General features: G+C 42.9%; 1 protein-coding gene across 3 annotated transcripts in view; it reads right to left on the reverse strand.

The window, feature by feature from the left end:
- CPPED1 (calcineurin like phosphoesterase domain containing 1) overlaps positions 1-19,050 on the reverse strand; it is a 117,634-nt gene that overhangs the window by 20,803 nt on the left and 77,781 nt on the right. The window lies entirely within an intron of this gene.

Genomic DNA, 19,050 nt, shown 5'->3' on the forward strand with positions numbered 1-19,050 from the left:
GTGTCCCCTGCTGGCCTGTGATGACAGAGACCAAGGCTATCTAACTAAATATCCATCCCTAGAATGAAGATAACAGGGCTGCTGCTCTATAAATGACTGTTGAAGGATGGATGGATGGATAGAGAACGAATATATCAAATTTGTGGCAACTCATAAGCTGCATTTTAGTAGGTGTCCTGGAGGAGAAACTCAAATCTCCCCTCTGCCAATATTATCTAAGGAAAACCAGAGTCCCAGTATTTACTGATATTAAAAAAGAATTGCCACGTTCCTTATAAAAGGAGGCCTGATGTTATTACATGAGGGTGGAAGGCAGAAATGGTGGAATAACCACTGATGTTGAATCTTGTCTGTCACTTAAATGCCACATGACAAGCTACTTTACCTTCCTGAACGTACGCTTCCCCAATTTTAAAAAGGGGGTGTTAACAGATCCCTCACGGAGTTGCTGTGAGTTTCAGAGATGATGTGTTTGAGCCCCAGTGCGGGCTCACTAATGCGCCCTGCGGACACAACACTTTTCGGTCCTGTTTCTCAAATAAAGTGGAAATGTGGGTCCTTCCTTCCTTGCTGTGGGAAGCAGTGCTGGTTGCCTCCCGATATCCATGCCCTTCCTTTTCCTCTTTGCTAAGAGGATCCTGATTTTGCTCTGGCAGGTCATGGGCTGCATCCGCAGAACCAGGATGGAGGCAGTTCTCTTCCTACGACCACCCACGGGGCTAGGAAAGGGTCTGTGGCCAGGTCTCGGCATGGCGCTGTGGGAGGATACCTGCTGGGGGTCCATCCTGGGAAAGGTGTTGCTGCTTTTTTTTTTAAAGCCCCCTTTTCTGCCTCTTGGGGGTTGTCAAGTCTGAACGTTATGCCCAGAACTACAGCAGCCATCTGAGAAGGTCCAAACTAAAGAAAGGGCCACACTGGGTGTGTGTGTGCAAGGAGGGGTGGTGGCGGGGACAGGACAGCAGAATCACAGTGAGATTCTGGTCCCTAAGTTAGACTTGTCTGAGAGCCTGAACCACACGAGATAATAAACTTCCTTATTCTCTGAGCTGGGCAGATTGGAGTTTCCGATTACGTACAGCCAAAAGGAGCAAATATTATCCTATCCTTTTTAGAGCAGTAAATCATCTTTTGGGGTGACCGGTAATCTGCTTTTAGACATGACATAAGTTGGCCTTTGGAAGCTCTTACAAGATAATACAAAATGTCCCAGGATGTTTCCTTCATAGGGTGGGGTTCAACAGGACTCCAGCAGAGTGTTGTTTTGTCAGGGATCTTCTTTTTTTTTTTTTTAATAAATTTATTTATTTACTTATTTATTTTTGGCTGCACTGGGTCTTCATTGCTACTGGCGGGCGCTCTCTGGTTGCGGCGAGGGGGCCTACTCTTCGTTGTGGTACATGGTCTTCTCATTGTGGTGGCTTCTCTTGTTGTGGAGCACGGGCTCTAGGCACGCGGGCTTCAGTAGTTGTGGCACGTGGGCTCAGAAGTTGTGGCTTGCAGGCTCTAGAGTGCAGGCTCAGTAGTTGCAGCGCACGGGCTTAGTTGCTCCGCGGCATGTGGGATCTTCCCGGACCAGGGCTCGAACACTTGTCCCCTGCATTGGCAGGCGGATTCTTAACCACTGCGCCACCAGGGAAGTCCCTGTCAAGGATCTTCTTGACATCCTTTCTAAGGCTTATGAAATTGCTTTCTCAAGCATCAAGCATTCAACAGGACCCAAGGCACAGACCCAAGGCAGTGGCTGGCACAGAGGAGGGGGCAGGGCATTGGGTAACCTTAGGCCATGTCTATATGACAACTTGGAGGCAATTTGGAAGTGAGAAACAGACAACACCACAGAGGCAGAGTGTGCTATTATTAAAAGACCCAAAACATAGTCAGCTAGAAAGAAAATCTCCTCCTCCCTTAGATTTTAGTCTTTCATTTGTGGGTAGAAGATATGAAGTGTGGAAAATGCTAAGTGGCATAATCTTTTGAAAATAATTGATGGCTCTGTAACTATTATCCTTAAATACAAGTGTCAGTGGAGATTGATCTTAAGTTTCCAGACCAGGGGCTGGGAAACCACAGCCCACTGTCTATTAGCTTTTAAGGGGTGTGAACTAAGAACGCTTCCTATATTTTTAAATGGCTACATTTAGGTTTATATAAGCCCCTACGTATTCTCTTCAATTTTGCCTCTTGGCCCACAAGGCCTAAGATATTTACTATCTGGCCCTTTACAGAAACAGTCTGCCAATCCCTGACCCTGACTTCATTACAGGGATTCTTTTATTATTCTTTTTTCATTTTTTGAGAAACTTAGAAGATTCAGATTAGGAAAAAAAATAATATAACACTTATATTCTCACCACCCACAAATAATAAATATTAACATCTTGTAAGATCTCCTTTCACAGTCTTTAAGAAAAAAAAATTATAATTATATAACTTGTATAAAATTATAACCCATGTCCCCTTTGACCAGCCCCTGCTGTCCCAGAGGCACCTGGCCTGGCTTCACCTCTAAGGAATGGGCACCTTTGGCCAGAGGGTCAGTAGCTTCAACAAGGTTGAGAACAGCTGTCCTATAACCTTGATCAGAAGATAGGAAACAGGGCCACTAATCACAATGCTTCTGGGCGTTGATGTATCCATCACACAGAAAGGTTTCTTTTCCTTGAAAGCACTCTTTGCCATGATACGCAGGCTCAGCACAGAGTAGGCAAACTCCAATCTACTGAATTAACTGAATGAGTGCCCCCAGATCAAACATTTCATGGAGCAATTTCATGAAGACACAGCCGTGAAGTAAAGGTTGTTATGAATTAAAGTAAAGGAAGGAAGCGGGGCGGGGGCAGGCAATGAAGGAAGAAGGAAAAAGGAAATGCAATGCAATTCACACAATCTTAAGGGAAACCACGCCCCTATCAAATAGGTAGCAAGCAAAGTACATACATATCTTTAAATGTGACTTATGGAGAGAGGAATTTAAATATTAAAAACAAATCTCTAATGTGTCAGGAAGTACCCACTCTTAAGGCTTCCACATTGGTTGTAATTCTCTGGTTCCCTCCCGACTTTGCCCCTAGGATTGAGCTTAAGCTTAAACTAGGATTGATCTTCTTGAGGGTAAGATCAAAGCTTACTCATCTTTGTTCTCCTAGTTTCCAAATGCAGAGAACACGTGCAATGTGTTCAAAATGCAAAGATGAATGTGACCATAAGCAGTACCCGACCCCAGTGTCAAGAGCTCCATAACTCTTCCAGTCAGAGTGTCGAAACTCTTCAGCAAAACATGACTCCAGGTCACGCCTGGCCTTACCATGACCAATTTCAGGCATTCATTTCATAAATAAAAAACATGTAAGCGTACTTACTTTAAGATTTGGGCCTGTTTGTGCACAAAGAACTTCATAACAGTAGTATTTATCACAGAGAAAAATCAAACACAACTTAAGTGTCCAATAGTGGCAAAAGAATTAATGAACATGGTATGTCTACATGGTATAAAACATCTGTGGTTTGGAGAATGTTTTTAATGACACGAGATAATGCTCTGTATGACATAATCTTATGCTTCTAAAATGCTATGATCTTAGCTGTATGAAAAGAGAACTTCTTAGTAACAAGAAAACATTAATGAATGGATTACTTATAAACCAAGCCCCTACTAAACCCCACCCCCCAACCTGTACAACCAGGCAGAGGAAGCTTTCTGTTAAACCACAAAGACACAGGATTTTATATAAAGCCAATGAAAAGTGACACCAGGGAACTGCCTGAATCACAGGGGAAGTCATTAACAAACAAGGCTCTGGCAGAATACACACACACACACTCGGGCGCACACACGTTCCACAGAAGGGCAATAATTGGACTATTGATAGATTCAGAAAAAGACCCTTGAGAAAACTGATGAAACCTGCAAATATTTTTCCTCTTATAAAAATGACCCTCAATTATGCTGTTGCCAATGTCAAAGGCAGGATGCTGTCAAACAATTATTTCAGACAATTTAGGCCAAGGAAACCAAATTGACACTTGATTCATTCTTTGTTCATCCTAAGAGTTGGTGCATATTTGCAATAACAACCAACGTTTTATCAAATACAAGTTGAAATAAACTGATTGCCATAATTTGTCTCTTTCCTCAAGATAGTATCTCAAAACAACCTTTATTTTTATTTTATCACTATTTTCTATGAGCTACAGCTGCCATTTTTAAAATGAGCTTGTTCTGGTGCCCATAATCCTCTGATAGGAGCCCACTTGCACTTGTATCCCAGGGAAGCCAGCCAGAGTCTGCGGGGGGTGGGGGGGTGTAGGGCAGGATGTACAGATCCCTTCCTGTTTGAAGCAGCATCTTTGTCTGCAGAAGGCACAGTCCACCCTCTCTAGATGAAAGAATGAGGTGAGGGACTTACTCTGAAAAAAGACTGCTGCTTGCTGAGGTCAGAGAGGAATTCCACACCCTGAGTGGACTCCCTGGACCCTCACCCAGCAGGACCCCTTCAGACGCTGTGATTCTAAGCCTCCATGGCTGGCTGGACCAGCTCCTTCCCCGGGGCAGCCCATGAAGGAGCGCAGGTAGAGAGAGGACGTGGTTTGTAAGCAGGTGGGAATCGTCCCAATGCAAGCTGGCCTGGCTCTTCTCACCTTGCCCAAAGCGCATTCCACTCATTACCCCGAAAGCAGGATTAACAGGCCAGGGGTCAGAGCCAGAGCCCTGGGACTGGAGCCGAGCTGTGTGAAGCTGGGTAAGCTGAGGTGTCTCTCTCTGCCTCAGTTTCCTTATCTATAAAATCAGAGCAATAGTACCTGTAGCATAGTATTTAATAAGTGGGAAATATTAGTATGTGAATGTAATGTTATTTGTGTTTTAAATGGCTTCTAAAGTAAAACTGATAGTCAAGGAAGTTGGTTACCCTGGGGACTTTAGCACCCACTGGTGGCACATGGTGGGGCTGACTCAGGGACGTGGGACCCTGGTGTGGTGGGCAGAGGAGTAGAAGGAACACAGTCAGAAAGACTTGGGTTCCAACTTCGTCAACACTCTAGCCACCAGCAGTGGGTGAGAGGTGTGAACTTGTGCAAGGGAGAAAATAGGTTCCTTACATATCAATTTCTCTGATGTTAAGTCACCTAAAATATTTTTGTGATAATAATGAAAACGATGATAGTAAGATGGATAATACTAATAGCACCATCATCATGGAACACTTAACAGGAACCAGATACTGTGTCAAGGTACTGGATTATCTTATCTGATCTGCACAAAAAACAGAGCTATTCTAGCCCTGCTTCCTAGCTTTGTGACCTGAAGAAGCGATTCAGCCTCCAGGGCTTTGCTTGTCAGTAAAATGGCAAGAACGCCAACACCTTGAGGGGCGCTGTGTAGGCTACAGTGACAATGTGAACAGCCGCTGACAATAACGTGAGGAATAAAAAAACTGAATATCAGCCATGGCTCTCAAGAAGCTTGTTCATCTTCTGCCTTTCTTCAGGAGAAAAAAACTGCTCTATTAGGTGCCTTCAGTGGCATCCCGGAGGAAGTGAGGTTACAGCCCCCCGAGGGAGATGGACCACAAGGCCCCACCCAGCAGGTGGCCCGGCAGGAGGCTGGTGGCTGAGGCAGCATCACACCCGCCAGGACTCGGCCCCTTCCCCCTAGGCAGCGGTGCTGCAGGGACTCCTCACCTGCACTTCCACCAGTGCGTAGGGGAGGGCCTTCTGTAAAGGAGACATATAAGAGAAGTTCTTTTCCTTCCTCTCGTGTGTCTGTAATTTAAATCTGAAATGGACTCAGGTTTCTCACTGCTGTGTGCTCAGGTTCCTCACCTGGACTGCAGACACCCGTACTCACAGGACCCTGGGTTGTGATGACAGGGCACATAGGAGGCTTTACCCAAATGGGTGCTGTTCTTTTACTTCCAAATGAGTCATCAATATGCAAACATTTCTCTTAAGTAAAATTGTAAAACAAAACTAAAGCAATTTCCAGCTTATTTTACGTAGCAATATTCTAAATTTTCATGTACAGTGTTAACCATAGTCGGGGCAAGTGCCTTTTAAGTGACAGCAAGTCCAGTAAATAAAAAAATACTTGAACTAGTATAGGAAGTAAGAGTGTTTAGCACCAGAGGGCAGATAGCAGAAGAAAGAAGAACTACAATCCTGCAGCCTGTGGAACAAAAGCCACATTCACAGAAAGACAGACAAGATGAAAAGGCAGAGGGCTACATACCAGATGAAGGAACAAGATGAAACCCCAGAAAAACAACTAAATGAAGTGGAGATAGGCAACCTTCCAGAAAAAGAATTCAGAATAATGATAGTGAAGTTGATCCAGGACCTTGGAATAAGAATGGAGCCAAAGATCGGGAAGATCCAAGAAATGTTTAACAAAGACCTAGAAGAATTAAAGAACAAACAAACAGAAATGAACAATACAATAACTGAAATGAACAATACACTAGAAGGAATCAATAGCAGAATAACTGAGGCAGAAGAATGGATAAGTGACCTGGAAGACAGAATGGTGGAATTCACTGCTGCGGAACAGACTAAAGAAAAAAAGAAGGAAAAGAAATGAAAACAGCCTAAGAGACCTCTGGGACAACATTAAACACAACAACATTCGCATTATAGGGGTCCCAGAAGGAGAAGAGAGAGAGAAAGGACCCGAGAAAATATTTGAAGAGATTATAGTCGAAAACTTCCCTAACATGGGAAAGGAAATAGCCAGCCAAGTCCAGGAAGCGCAGAGAGTCCCATACAGGATAAACCCAAGGAGAAACACGCCGGGACACAGAGTAATCAAATTGGCAAAAATTAAAGACAAAGAAACATTATTGAAAGCAGCAAGGGAAAAATGACAAATAACATACAAGGGAACTCCCATAAGGTTAACAGCTGATTTCTCAGCAGAAACTCTACAAGCCAGAAGGGAGTGGCATGATATACTTAAAGTGATGAAAGGGAAGAACCTACAACCAAGATTACTCTACCCGGCAAGGATCTCATTCAGATTCCATGGAGAAATCAAAAGCTTTACAGACAAGCAAAAACTAAGAGAATTCAGCACCACCAAACCAGCTCTACAACAAATGCTAAAGGAACTTCTCTAAGTGGGAAACACAAGAGAAGAAAAGGACCTACAAAAACAAACCCAAAACAATTAAGAAAATGGTCATAGGAACATACATCACAATAATTACCTTAAACGTGAATGGATTACATGCTCCAGCCAAAAGACACAGGCTTGCTGAACGGATACAAAAACAAGACCCATATATATGCTGTCTACAAGAGACCCACTTCAGACCTAGGGACACATACAGACTGAAAGTGAGGGGATGGAAAAAGATATTCCATGCAAATGGAAATCAAAAGAAAGCTGGAGTAGCAATACTCATATCAGATAAAATAGACTTTAAAATAAAGACTGTTACAAGAGACAAGGAAGGACACTACATAATGATCAATGGATCAATCCAAAAAGAAGATATGACAATTATAAATATATATGCACCCAACATAGGAGCACCTCAATACATAAGGCAACTGCTAACAGCTATAAAAGAGGAAATCGACAGTAACACAATAATAGTGGGGGACTTTAACACCTCACTTACACCAATGGACAGATCATCCAAAATGAAAATAAATAAAGAAACAGAAGCTTTAAATGACACAATAGACCAGATAGATTTAAGTGATATTTATAGGACATTCCATCCAAAAACAGCAGATAACACTTTCTTCTGAAGTGCGCACGGAACATTCTCCAGGATAGATCACATCTTGGGTCACAAATCAAGCCTCAGTAAATTTAAGAAAATTGAAATCATATCAAGCATCTTTACTGACCACAACGCTATGAGATTAGAAATGAATTACAGGGAAAAAAACGTAAAAAACACTAACACATGGAGGCTAAACAATACGTTAATAAATAACCAAGAGATCACTGAAGAAATCAAAGAGGAAATAAAAAAATACCTAGAGAGGGGCGTCCCTGGTGGTGCAGTGGTTGAGAATCTGCCTGCCAATGCAAGGGACACCGGTTCGAGCCCTGGTCTGGGAAGATCCCACATGCCGCGGAGCAGCTGGGCTTGTGAGCCACAATTGCTGAGCCTGCGCATCTGGAGCCTGTGCTCCGCAACAAGAGAGGCCGCGATAGTGAGAGGCCCGCGCACCACGATGAGGAGTGGCCCCCGCTTGCCATAACCAGAGAAAGCCCTCACACAGAAACGAAGACCCAACACAGCCATAAATAAATAAATAAATAAATAAATAAATACTTTAAAAAAAAATACCTAGAGACAAATGACAATGAAAACACGATGATCCAAAACCTATGGGATACAGCAAAAGCAGTTCTAAGAGGGAAGTTTATAGCTATACAAGCCTACCTAAAGAAACAAGAAAAATCTCAAGTTAACAATCTAACCTTACACCTAAAGGAACTAGAGAAAGAAGAACAAACAAAACCCAAAGTTAGCAGAAGGAAAGAAATCATAAAGATCAGAGCAGAAACAGAAACAAAAAAAACAATAGCAAAGATCAATAAAACTAAAAGCTGGTTCTTTGAGAAGATAAACAAAACTGATACACCATTAGCCAGACTCATCAAGAAAAACAGGGGGAGGACTCAAATCAATAAAATTAGAAATGAAAAAGGAGAAGTTACAACAGACACCGCAGAAATACAAAGCATCCTAAGAGACTACTACAAGCAACTCTATGCCAATAAAATGGACAACCTGGAAGAAATGGACAAATTCTTAGAAAGGTATAACCTTCCAAGACTGAACCAGGAAGAAACAGAAAATAGGAACAGACCAATCACAAGTAATGAAATTGAAACTGTGATTAAAAATCTTCCAACAAACAAAAGTCCAGGACCAGATGGCTTCACAGGTGAATTCTATCAAACATTTAGAGAAGAGCTAACACCCATCCTTCTCAAACTCTTCCAAAAAATTGCAGAGGAAGGAACACTCCCAAACTCATTCTATGAGGCCACCATCACCCTGATACCAAAACCAGACAAAGATACTACAAAAAAAGAAAATTACACACCAATATCACTGATGAATACAAATGTAAAAATCCTCAACAAAATACTAGCAAACAGAATCCAACAACACATTAAAAGGATCATACACCACGATCAAGTGGGATTTATCCCAGGGATGCAAGGATTCTTCAATATATGCAAATCAATCAATGTGATACACCATATTAACAAACTGAAGAATAAAAACCATATGATCATCCCAATAGATGCAGAAAAAGCTTTTGACAAAATTCAACACCCATTTATGATAAAAACTCTCCAGAAAGTGGGCATACAGGGAACCTACCTCAACATAATAAAGGCCATATATGACAAACCCACAGCAAACATCATTCTCAATGGTGAAAAACTGAAAGAATTTCCTCTAAGATCAAGAACGAGACAAGGATGTCCACTCTCACCACTATTATTCAACATAGTTTTGGAACTCCTAGCCATGGCAATCAGAGAAGAAAAAGAAATAAAAAAATACAAATTGGAAAAGAAGAAGTAAAACTGTCACTGTTTGCAGATGACATGATACTATACATAGAGAATCCTAAAAATGCCACCAGAAAACTACTAGAACTAATTAATGAATTTGGTAAAGTTGCAGGATACAAAATTAATGCACAGAAATCTCTTGCATTCCTATACACTAATGATGAAAAATCTGAAACAGAAATTATGGAAACACTCCCATTTATACCATTGCAACAAAAAGAATAAAATACCTAGGAATAAACCTACCTAGGGAGACAAAAGACCTGTATGCAGAAAACTATAAGACACTGATGAAAGAAATTAAAGATGATACCAACAGATGGAGAGATATACCATGTTTTTGGATTGAAAGAGTCAATATTGTGAAAATGACTATACTACCCAAAGCAATCTACAGATTCAATGCAATCCCTATCAAATTACCAGTGGCATTTTTTACGGAGCTAGAACAAATCATTTTAAAATTTGTATGGAGACACAAAAGACCCCGAATAGCCAAAACAATCTTGAGGGAAAAAAATGGAGGTGGAGGAATCAGACTCCCTGACTTCAGACTATACTACAAAGCTACAGTAATGAAGACAATAATGGTACTGGCACAAAAACAGAAACATAGATCAATGGAACAAGATAGAAAGCCCAGAGATAAACCCACGCACCTATGACAAAGGAGGCAAAGACATACAATGGAGAAAAGACAGTCTCTTCAATAAGTGGTGCTGGGAAAACTGGACAGCTACAGGTAAACGAATGAAATTAGAACACTCCCTAACATCATACACAAAAATAAACTCAAAATGGATTAGAGACCTAAATGTAAGACCGGACACTATAAAACTCTTAGAGGAAAACATAGGAAGAACACTCTTTGACATAAATCACAGCAAGATCTTTTTTGACCCACCTCCTAGAGTAATGGAAGTAAAAACAAAAATAAACAAATGGGACCTAATGAAACTTCAAAGCTTTTGCACAGCAAAGGAAACCATAAACAAGACGAAAAGACAACCCTCAGAATGGGAGAAGATATTTGCAAATGAATCAACGGACAAAGGATTAATCTCCAAAATATATAAACAGCTCATGCAGCTCAATATTAAAGAAACAAACAACCCAATCCAAAAATGGGCAGAAGACCTAAATAGACATTTCTCCAAAGAAGACATACAGATGGCCAAGAAGCACATGAAAAGCTGATCAACATCACTAAGTATTAGAGAAATGCAAATCAAAAGTACAATGAGGTATCACCTCACACCAGTTAGAATGGGCATCATCAGAAAATCGACAAACAACAAATGCTGGAGAGGGCGTGGAGAAAAGGGAACCCTCTTGCACTGTTGGTGGGAATGTAAACTGATACAGCCACTATGGAGAACAGTATGGAGGTTCCTTAAAAAAATAAAAATAGAATTACCATATGATCCAGCAATCCCACTACTGGGCATATACCCAGAGAAAACCATCATTCAAAAAGACACATGCACCCCAATGTTCATTGCAGCACTATTTACAATAGCCAGGTCATGGAAGCAACCTAAATGCCCATTGACAGATGAATGGATAAAGAAGTTGTGGTACATATATACAATGGAATACTACTCAGCCATAAAAAGGAACGAAATTGAGTCATTTGTTGAGACGCAGATGGATCTAGAGACTGTCATACAGAGTGAAATAAGTCAGAAAGAGAAAAACAAATATCGTATATTAACGCATGTATATGGAACCTAGAAAAATGGTACAGATGCGCCGGTATGCAGGGCAGAAGTTGAGACACAGATGTAGAGAACAAACGTATGGACACCAAGGGGGGAAAACCACGGTGGGGTGGGGATGGTGGTGTGCTGAATTGGGCGATTGGGATTGACATGTATACACTGATGTGTATAAAATTGATGACTAAGAAGAACCTGCAGTATAAAAAAACAACAAAAACAAACAAACAAACAAAAAAAACAAAAAAAAGAGTGTTTAGCTAAGCGGGGGATATTTCAATTTTACAAAGGAATCCCACCGCTCATTTGAAAGTGACACTAATTGCTATTTTTAAAACGTGACCTAGAAAGAAAAGATATAATATTTTGACTTCATACGCTTAGACAGACATTGCTGTTTCCCATGTACTTGTGGCTCCTTTTTGAAATGTTGCAATGGGATTCTTCAACAAGATTTTGAGCTTTTAGTTTGAGGGTGACCTACAATACTCTGTTTTGTGCATTGCTGCCCTTCGTGCCCAGCACAGGGCCCAGGCTATTTGTTGAATGGATAAATGCTGACTTAACTTTGGGAATAAGCAGCATACACATACACATGCCAGATTCTCAACTTATAAATATTTACTATCAGGACTTGATTTTAACTTTAATTAGCCCAACTGTTAAGGATACGTCCAAAGTGAGAAATGTAATCCATCACTTCGCACCAGATGTAGCTTCCGTAGCTGGTCTTTTATCTCGGTTTACAGTGAATGAAACACAGACATAAAATGACTAAAGCATGATGTTTTATGGTGAACTGATTGAAACATACAGCAGACCAAACCTGGAAGATGAATTCAAGACCAAATGTAAATTAAAGAGGGTAAAATTCCTCAAGCTGACATGCCCCCAGAAACTCTGAATTCTGCAGATGCTCAAAAAAAGGACTGTTTGTTGAGTTCTCACTTGAAAGTCAGTTAAAAAAAGAACCAATGAGATAGATTTTTTAGTGCATTTTAAACAGAGGGCATGGGGACTTCCCTGGCGGTCCCTATGCGCTTCCACTGCAGGGGGCGCGGGTTCCATCCCTGGTCAGGGAACTAAGATTCCCACACTGCCCTGTGGCCAAAAACAAACAAACAAACGAAGGGTGTTGTTTGATGACAGCCACTGCCTTGTGGACCCACTTGCTGGATTCAGAAAAATCTGACTATGAGATTACGCATTCCAAAGTGTGTTTATTAGCACATTAATTGGTGAGGTGTGTGCTTTAAAAAAATAAATGCAGAGTCAAATCCTCTCACTAAGTTCCATAGGAATTTTCCATCTAGTTCAATGTTTCCCAACCTTTTAAACTAATACCCCTTTCGACAAAACTGAAAATAGTGTACATTCCTCATTCACCCCGAAAAACCTCACTCTTTGAGACACAGTTTATCTTCCTACGTAGCCCAGAAGCCAAGAGGTTTCTTGTCAAGCTTCACTTCCTTAGTTTGTATTCTAAAAAGAATTGCTAATTCCTCTTCCTTTTTCAATATATTAAGTTATGTTAGCAAACTGCAGGCACGTCCCCAAACTCGAGGTGCCTCTCCGTGCTTTGTACCCCCTCACGTACACCCTCCCAAGAAGACGCTGCCTGCTCCTGGCAGCACCGGGAGTGAGAAGCGCTGCTCTCGTGAAAGGAGGAAGCCAGACCCCGGGTAAAGCTAACTTGCCAGCTGTGGGCTCACACCACGGTCCAGCGCCAGATGACGACAAACCACCCTTCATCAAGCGCATGCCATGTCCCAGGCATGGGGCTAAGTGCTCTTATACACGCCTCCCTTTACTTGATTCTCGCACCAACACTATGAGGTCGGGACGAGTACCCTCCTTTAACAAGAGAGTAAACTAAGGCAGAAAGATGTTCAGCAGATTACGGGAAGCCGCTTCACTGGGGAGTAGCACCAAAGGATTTGAATCCAGGTCTGTCTGAAGCCAAGCCCGCCCGCCGACCTGTGACCTTAAACGGTCTTACAGCCCATCCTCATTAGCATGCTACCCCTTGTACCACCATCACAAGTTCGGCCTTACCCGCACACTATCCATGCTACCTGTCATTTATTATTTTTCTTTCACTTGACGAGCTAGTTATAGTTTTTTTCTAACACATGTTAAACACCCAAGCGTTTGATTTTCAGTGCCCCAGGGGCCCCCCACCTACACCACACCATGGGCCTCCAGCGGGATGAGCTGCACCCAGGCATGTTCTCCACTGAGGAACCCGGAGCCCCTTCTGGGCAGACCTTCTGTGAGTTGGCAGTTGTGACAGGGGGGTCATCAGAAGCAGCCTGGAATTAGACGTGTGCATGTTGTGGACAAGGTCTCAGGGGAGAGAAAGAGCCTCCCGCTGCATCAGGAACGTCTCTCTAAGCCAAGGATGGGAAAACTATGGCCCGCAGGCCCACCACCTGTTAGTGTAAAGTTTTACCAGAACCCAGTCACACCCACTTGCTTATGTACCGTTTGTGGCTATTTTCATGCTACAGAGGCCAAGTTGAGCAGTCGCTACAGAGACCACAGCCCAAAACGTTCACTGTCTGACCCTTTGCAGGGAAAGTCTGCTGACCCCTGCTCTAGGTGATGCATTTCCCATCCAGAAGTCAGCTGGTAAATACCAATCCAGAGGTAACATGGACATTACCTGTGATTCTGCTGATTAGTAGATATGAATCAAGTTTAACTCAATTCCATATTTATTCAATGAGAGGCTACTATGTGATAGTCTAGGCTAGGGGCTGGGTTTATAGAGGTGAATAAAGCTGGGACTCCATTTCCTGGAGGATTCAGGATGGAAACAAATAATTTCAATACAACTCAGTATTAGATGTCAGAGTAGGATTTGATGTTTCATTCTTCCTGTTAAGTAGACCCTGGAAACCTGACCTTTTTGTTCTTTAAAACTTTGAAATTCTAAAACCATAACGGTACATGGGCTAAGATCTCTTTCTAGTTTTTTTTAAAAAGCATAAATAGAGGTGAAACTATAATTCTGTGAAATTACTCATTAGCTTTTACAGGAAAGATCAACTTATTGGAATTTTTCATAATTGCCAAATTCTCTCTGGGCTTTCTACTACACAGTTCTAATCTCTATGTTGAGAATGGAAAAAAGAAAAGGTATCGAGACATCAAGGGAAACAGGGTCAGTTAAAGAGCTAGACTTTTGTTTTTTAAGATTGAGTTTTTAAATTGAAATCCGTATTAACTGGGTCACATATTAACCTTCTGCTGAAAAAGGCATGAGGGATACAGACAATGGCCAGGAGGTTCGATCAAGATTTCATTATCTACTGTCTTTGCAACTCCAACTAGGTATCAGGTGAATTAAGGGGAAAACCAATTTCTACATCCCGTGGATGTGATGAAATTGATTATCCTCAGGCAGAGCAAAGAAGATGGAAAATAACTGTGCCGCTTCACATCTGTGCATCTGTCCTGCCCCGATAACTGTTTATTTGTACTGGCTATTGACAACATTTTCGCATCATACAGAGAAGGTTTATTTATTGAGCTTCAAAAGGAGAAACAGAATGCATCTGTTTCTAGGGAAACCTGAGCTCGGAGGCTGGAGGCTTTGATTCAAAGAACGCATCCCTACACACATGGTGGCCCATTGTATAGTAACAGCCCTCCTCCTCATTTACCTCATCCCGTTTAGAAAATTAATGCCACAATGTGAGATGATTATTGATGCTCATTATTAAATCATTTATTCAGCCCACACAATGATTCAGAATTATTCATTAAGCTTGCTGGAAGGAAGCTGGGTGTTACCTCCATGGTGGTTTGAGGAGGGATGTGCTCTTTAAAAGGATATTTTATAACAACACAATTATCATAATTAAAAGCTACCCTGATATTCTGATATGCTTTTGACATATTTTTGAGTACTGGCATTTTAGCATACGGAGATAAATGAGACTAAAATAGTATTAGGGAATAATATTGCTGTGGGGAAAAAAAGCTGGAGGCAGTATTAAATACCATCTGCCATCATCACCCCCAACTTCATCATGGTCTTTAAGTTAATGAATTTCACAAAATGTCACCTGAACTTCTGGCTTTCCAAAATGAGTTCAAGAATTACATGGCTGTGACCTGAGCGATCTCCAGCATTACTGAGTCGTGGGGGCCTGCATTCCCCATGACAGCCCACCTACCTGTGCTCCCAAACCAAGCAGGCCCCTCAGGCCCCTCACGGAGCTGTGACTGCATCTGATCCCGATATCTTCCCAACGCTGCCCATGCTTTGTTCTGAGTTCAAAAGGCCATTAAGCAAAGGGCCTGGTTTGGGAAGCCACTCAAACTGACAGGTGACTGCAGGAAGGGCACCCTTCTCTCTGCTTCTGCCTGGTCAAGCAGGTCTAGGGGAAGATCCTAAGGCCAGTGACCAAGAAGAGCACGCCTGCCCATACGTGAAGGTGGTGCCTGATGGGAACAGCAGGGGGCCACTTGGGAAGAGAGCAACTGACTGCTGGGTGAACCTGGAAAGTCAGCATGTGGGTCGGAGCAGAGTCACACGCATGGCCTGACCCAAGACCGAAGGACCAGGAGGCTGCATGATGTGTGCCCGACACTGGGAACTCACCACGCAGAGGCTGCGCCTGGGAGTTCCACCGAGTGGGACCTGGTCTGCTCTGTGCCAGGTGCACAGCGGGTGCTAAACACAGGGAAGGAGCCTGCATCAGAGGTTCATCCTTCACTCATTCCACAAACACTGATGAAGCATTCATTATAGGCTAAGACCTGAGCCAGGCCTCCCCTGCACTCAAGGAGCTGAGAGTCTAGGGGGACTTCAGACAGGTTGACACTTACAAATGCACTGGGAGCAAGGGCAGCTGAGGAAGAACCTGGCGGGGCAGGGCTGGGGGCGCCTCATACAGAAAGTTGAGGCGGCATTGGCCAGATGAAATGGAAGAGGCAGAGACAGTGACAAAGGGTGAGGACAGCCTTATCCTATGTATGAAGGGGCCTCAGAAGGGTAGATGCTGTTGGGCTACATACTCCTCTGGATGTAGTGGAGAAAGGACCAGAATGGGGCAAGAGTGGGGCAGGGGGACCAAGTCAAAGCTGTTGCTACCACCCAGCTGAGAGGCAATGGTGGCCTAAAGAAGTGGACAGGCTGGAGAGCTATTAAAGAGGTAGAATTAAAGGCACATGAAGCATCAATCTTCCTGGGCAAGGAGGCCCTACTGGAGAAGAATCCATCAGAGTTCCAGAACCAGAGGCCTTTAAGAGCTGATAAGATTATTTACAGTAGCCAAGACATGGAAGCAACTCAAGTGCCCATCAATAGACAACTGGATTAAGAAGATGTGATACACACACACACACAGGAATATTACTCAGCCATAAAAAAGAAGGAATACTGCCATCTGCAGCAACATGGATGGACCTAAAGACTATGATGCCCAGTGACATAAGTCAGAGAAAGACAAATACTATATGATGTCACTTATATGTGGAATCTAAAAAATAATACCAATGAATGTATATGCAAAACAGAAACAGACTTACAGACATAGAAACCAAACTTGTGGTTATCAAAGGGGAGAGGGAAGGGAGAAGGGACAAATGAGGGGTATGGAATTAACAGATACCAACCACTATATATAAAATAGATAAGTAACAAGGATATACTGTACAACGCAGGGAATTATACCCAATATCTTGTAATAATTTATAATGGAGTATAATCTGCAAAAATACTGAATCACTATGTTGTACACTTGAAACTAACACAATATTGTAAATCAATTATACTTCTGTTGAAAAATAAAGAGCAGATAAGAAAACTAGTCCCTCGGCTCTGTCTCATGCTCAGCAAGCAACCTCCTGATTATAACTTGGCCTCCCATGCTGTTTTGCCTACGGGAAGAGACTGCACTGCTAGGGTTAAGGGGAGGATTGCAGCCTTGCTCTAAATTAATAAAATGTAAAATAGATAGCGAATGGGAAGCAGCCGCATAGCAGAGGGAGATCAGCTCGGTGCTTTGTGACCACCTAGAGGGGTGGGATAGGGAGGGTGGGAGGGAGTGAGACGCAAGAGGGAGGAGATATGGGGATATATGTATATGTATAACTGATTCACTTTGTTATAAAGCAGAAACTAACACACCAATGTAAAGCAATTATACTCCAATAAAGATGTTTAAAAAAATTTTTTTTTAAATTAATAAAATGCCATTCTGGTGGTAGATATCAGTCTCTGTGAGCTGGGGCAACTGGAGCCCACCCCCGAGACACAGACCAGCTCTGGGGGTGCCAATAAATCCTCCCTGAGCTCGCAGGGCTGCAGGCCTGACGGGGGAGGTGGCTGGTGCATCCCAGATGCGATGTCACCCTCCGGGCTTCCTGGTGGGTGGGCAGCAGGATTCCCCCGAGGATGCCCTGTTAGAGCTGGGGTCGCCCTCTTTATAAACGTCTCCAGGTCTCAGTATCTGGGGCTGCTCCTGGGCTGCATGTGCTCCGTCCTACAGGGGGAAACCCAGAACCCCATGCCACTCAAGGATGCGGCTGACAACGAAGAGCAGCCACGGGGATGGCATTTGCATCATTTAACATTTGATATAAAAGGAATCATTTCAGTGGCATTAAGTGTTCTCTCTGGCATTATTCTCTGTTACAAAATAGTCTCCGTGGTGGTGCTGATGCCATCTTGACACTTCATTTCCTTGTCAACAAAGACAAAAAAAGTTGGTTTTCTGCACCAACTCAAGCATGGCATAAAATTTCAAAGGCTTTAATAAAAGTTTTCCAACTTCACCTCCATGGAACAGTTGGAAAACGTCTCCAATTATGCAAGCTTTTTGTAAAATGTCTCGAAAATACAGAAGGGCCTATTGTACTTCTCACAAGTAAATGTGAACACATTTAATGCTCAAAGGTGAAAAGAGTGTCAGGATTTTTTTTTTTAATGAATGCTTGCTACTTATTGGGTCAGGCCCCCTCCTCCCTCTCCCTACCCCCTAACAAATAAAAGAATGTATTTATATTTTAGAGGCGTTTGATGAAGTACACTCTGGAAAGATCTGAAAGGAGGCATTAGGACCAAAATAAGAGACACAACAGCCGTCAAAATTGGAATCCTGCCAAGTCAGTGGTAACGCAGGGAACCGGCTGAGAACGCACCATTTCTCATGAGAGAAAGCTGCAGGTGCTCCCAGGAGGAGGAATGAGGTGTGTGGGCTGGCGGTGCACACAGCGCCACCGGAACTGAGATCTCTAGAAATGGAGTATCCTCATTGTGTGTGTGTGTGTGTGCTCACGTATGTGTCATATGTATGATTAGCTTAAAATTCACAGCAGGGTAAGATCAGACTAAATAGATTTCTCCTCCTACTTCTGGAGGAGAACTCAGTCCACCGCACTAAAGGAACACTGATAAGGCTCCAGGACCTGCCCCACAGCCACGTTCCAGGATTTCCCGGGTTACGTCTAATACTGGTAGGAAGTTTGGCTCTTAAATACCATCTGCCCTTGGGCAAGTTCCTGCTTCCCAGAGAAATGAGAAAAGATACTCCTGGCATCTTCCTTTGCCTGGGGCACATAGAGCCACACTCAGACCAGACCCGCCCCCCCAATAACCCCCAACCTGCAGGGTCCCTCCCCATCCTCAGCTGTGAGCAGCTATGACTTCAGTACTCAGCTTGGGGCTGTTCTCATCCTGTCCAGGCCCCTTCTCACTGAGTCCTCACAGCCATCCCATGGGAGAGCTGCTTCTGCTATTCCTACTTTATAGACGAAGAAGCTGAGGCTTGG

The sequence above is a fragment of the Balaenoptera ricei genome, chromosome 15, assembly GCF_028023285.1.
Source record: "Balaenoptera ricei isolate mBalRic1 chromosome 15, mBalRic1.hap2, whole genome shotgun sequence".
Classification (NCBI taxonomy): domain Eukaryota; kingdom Metazoa; phylum Chordata; class Mammalia; order Artiodactyla; family Balaenopteridae; genus Balaenoptera; species Balaenoptera ricei.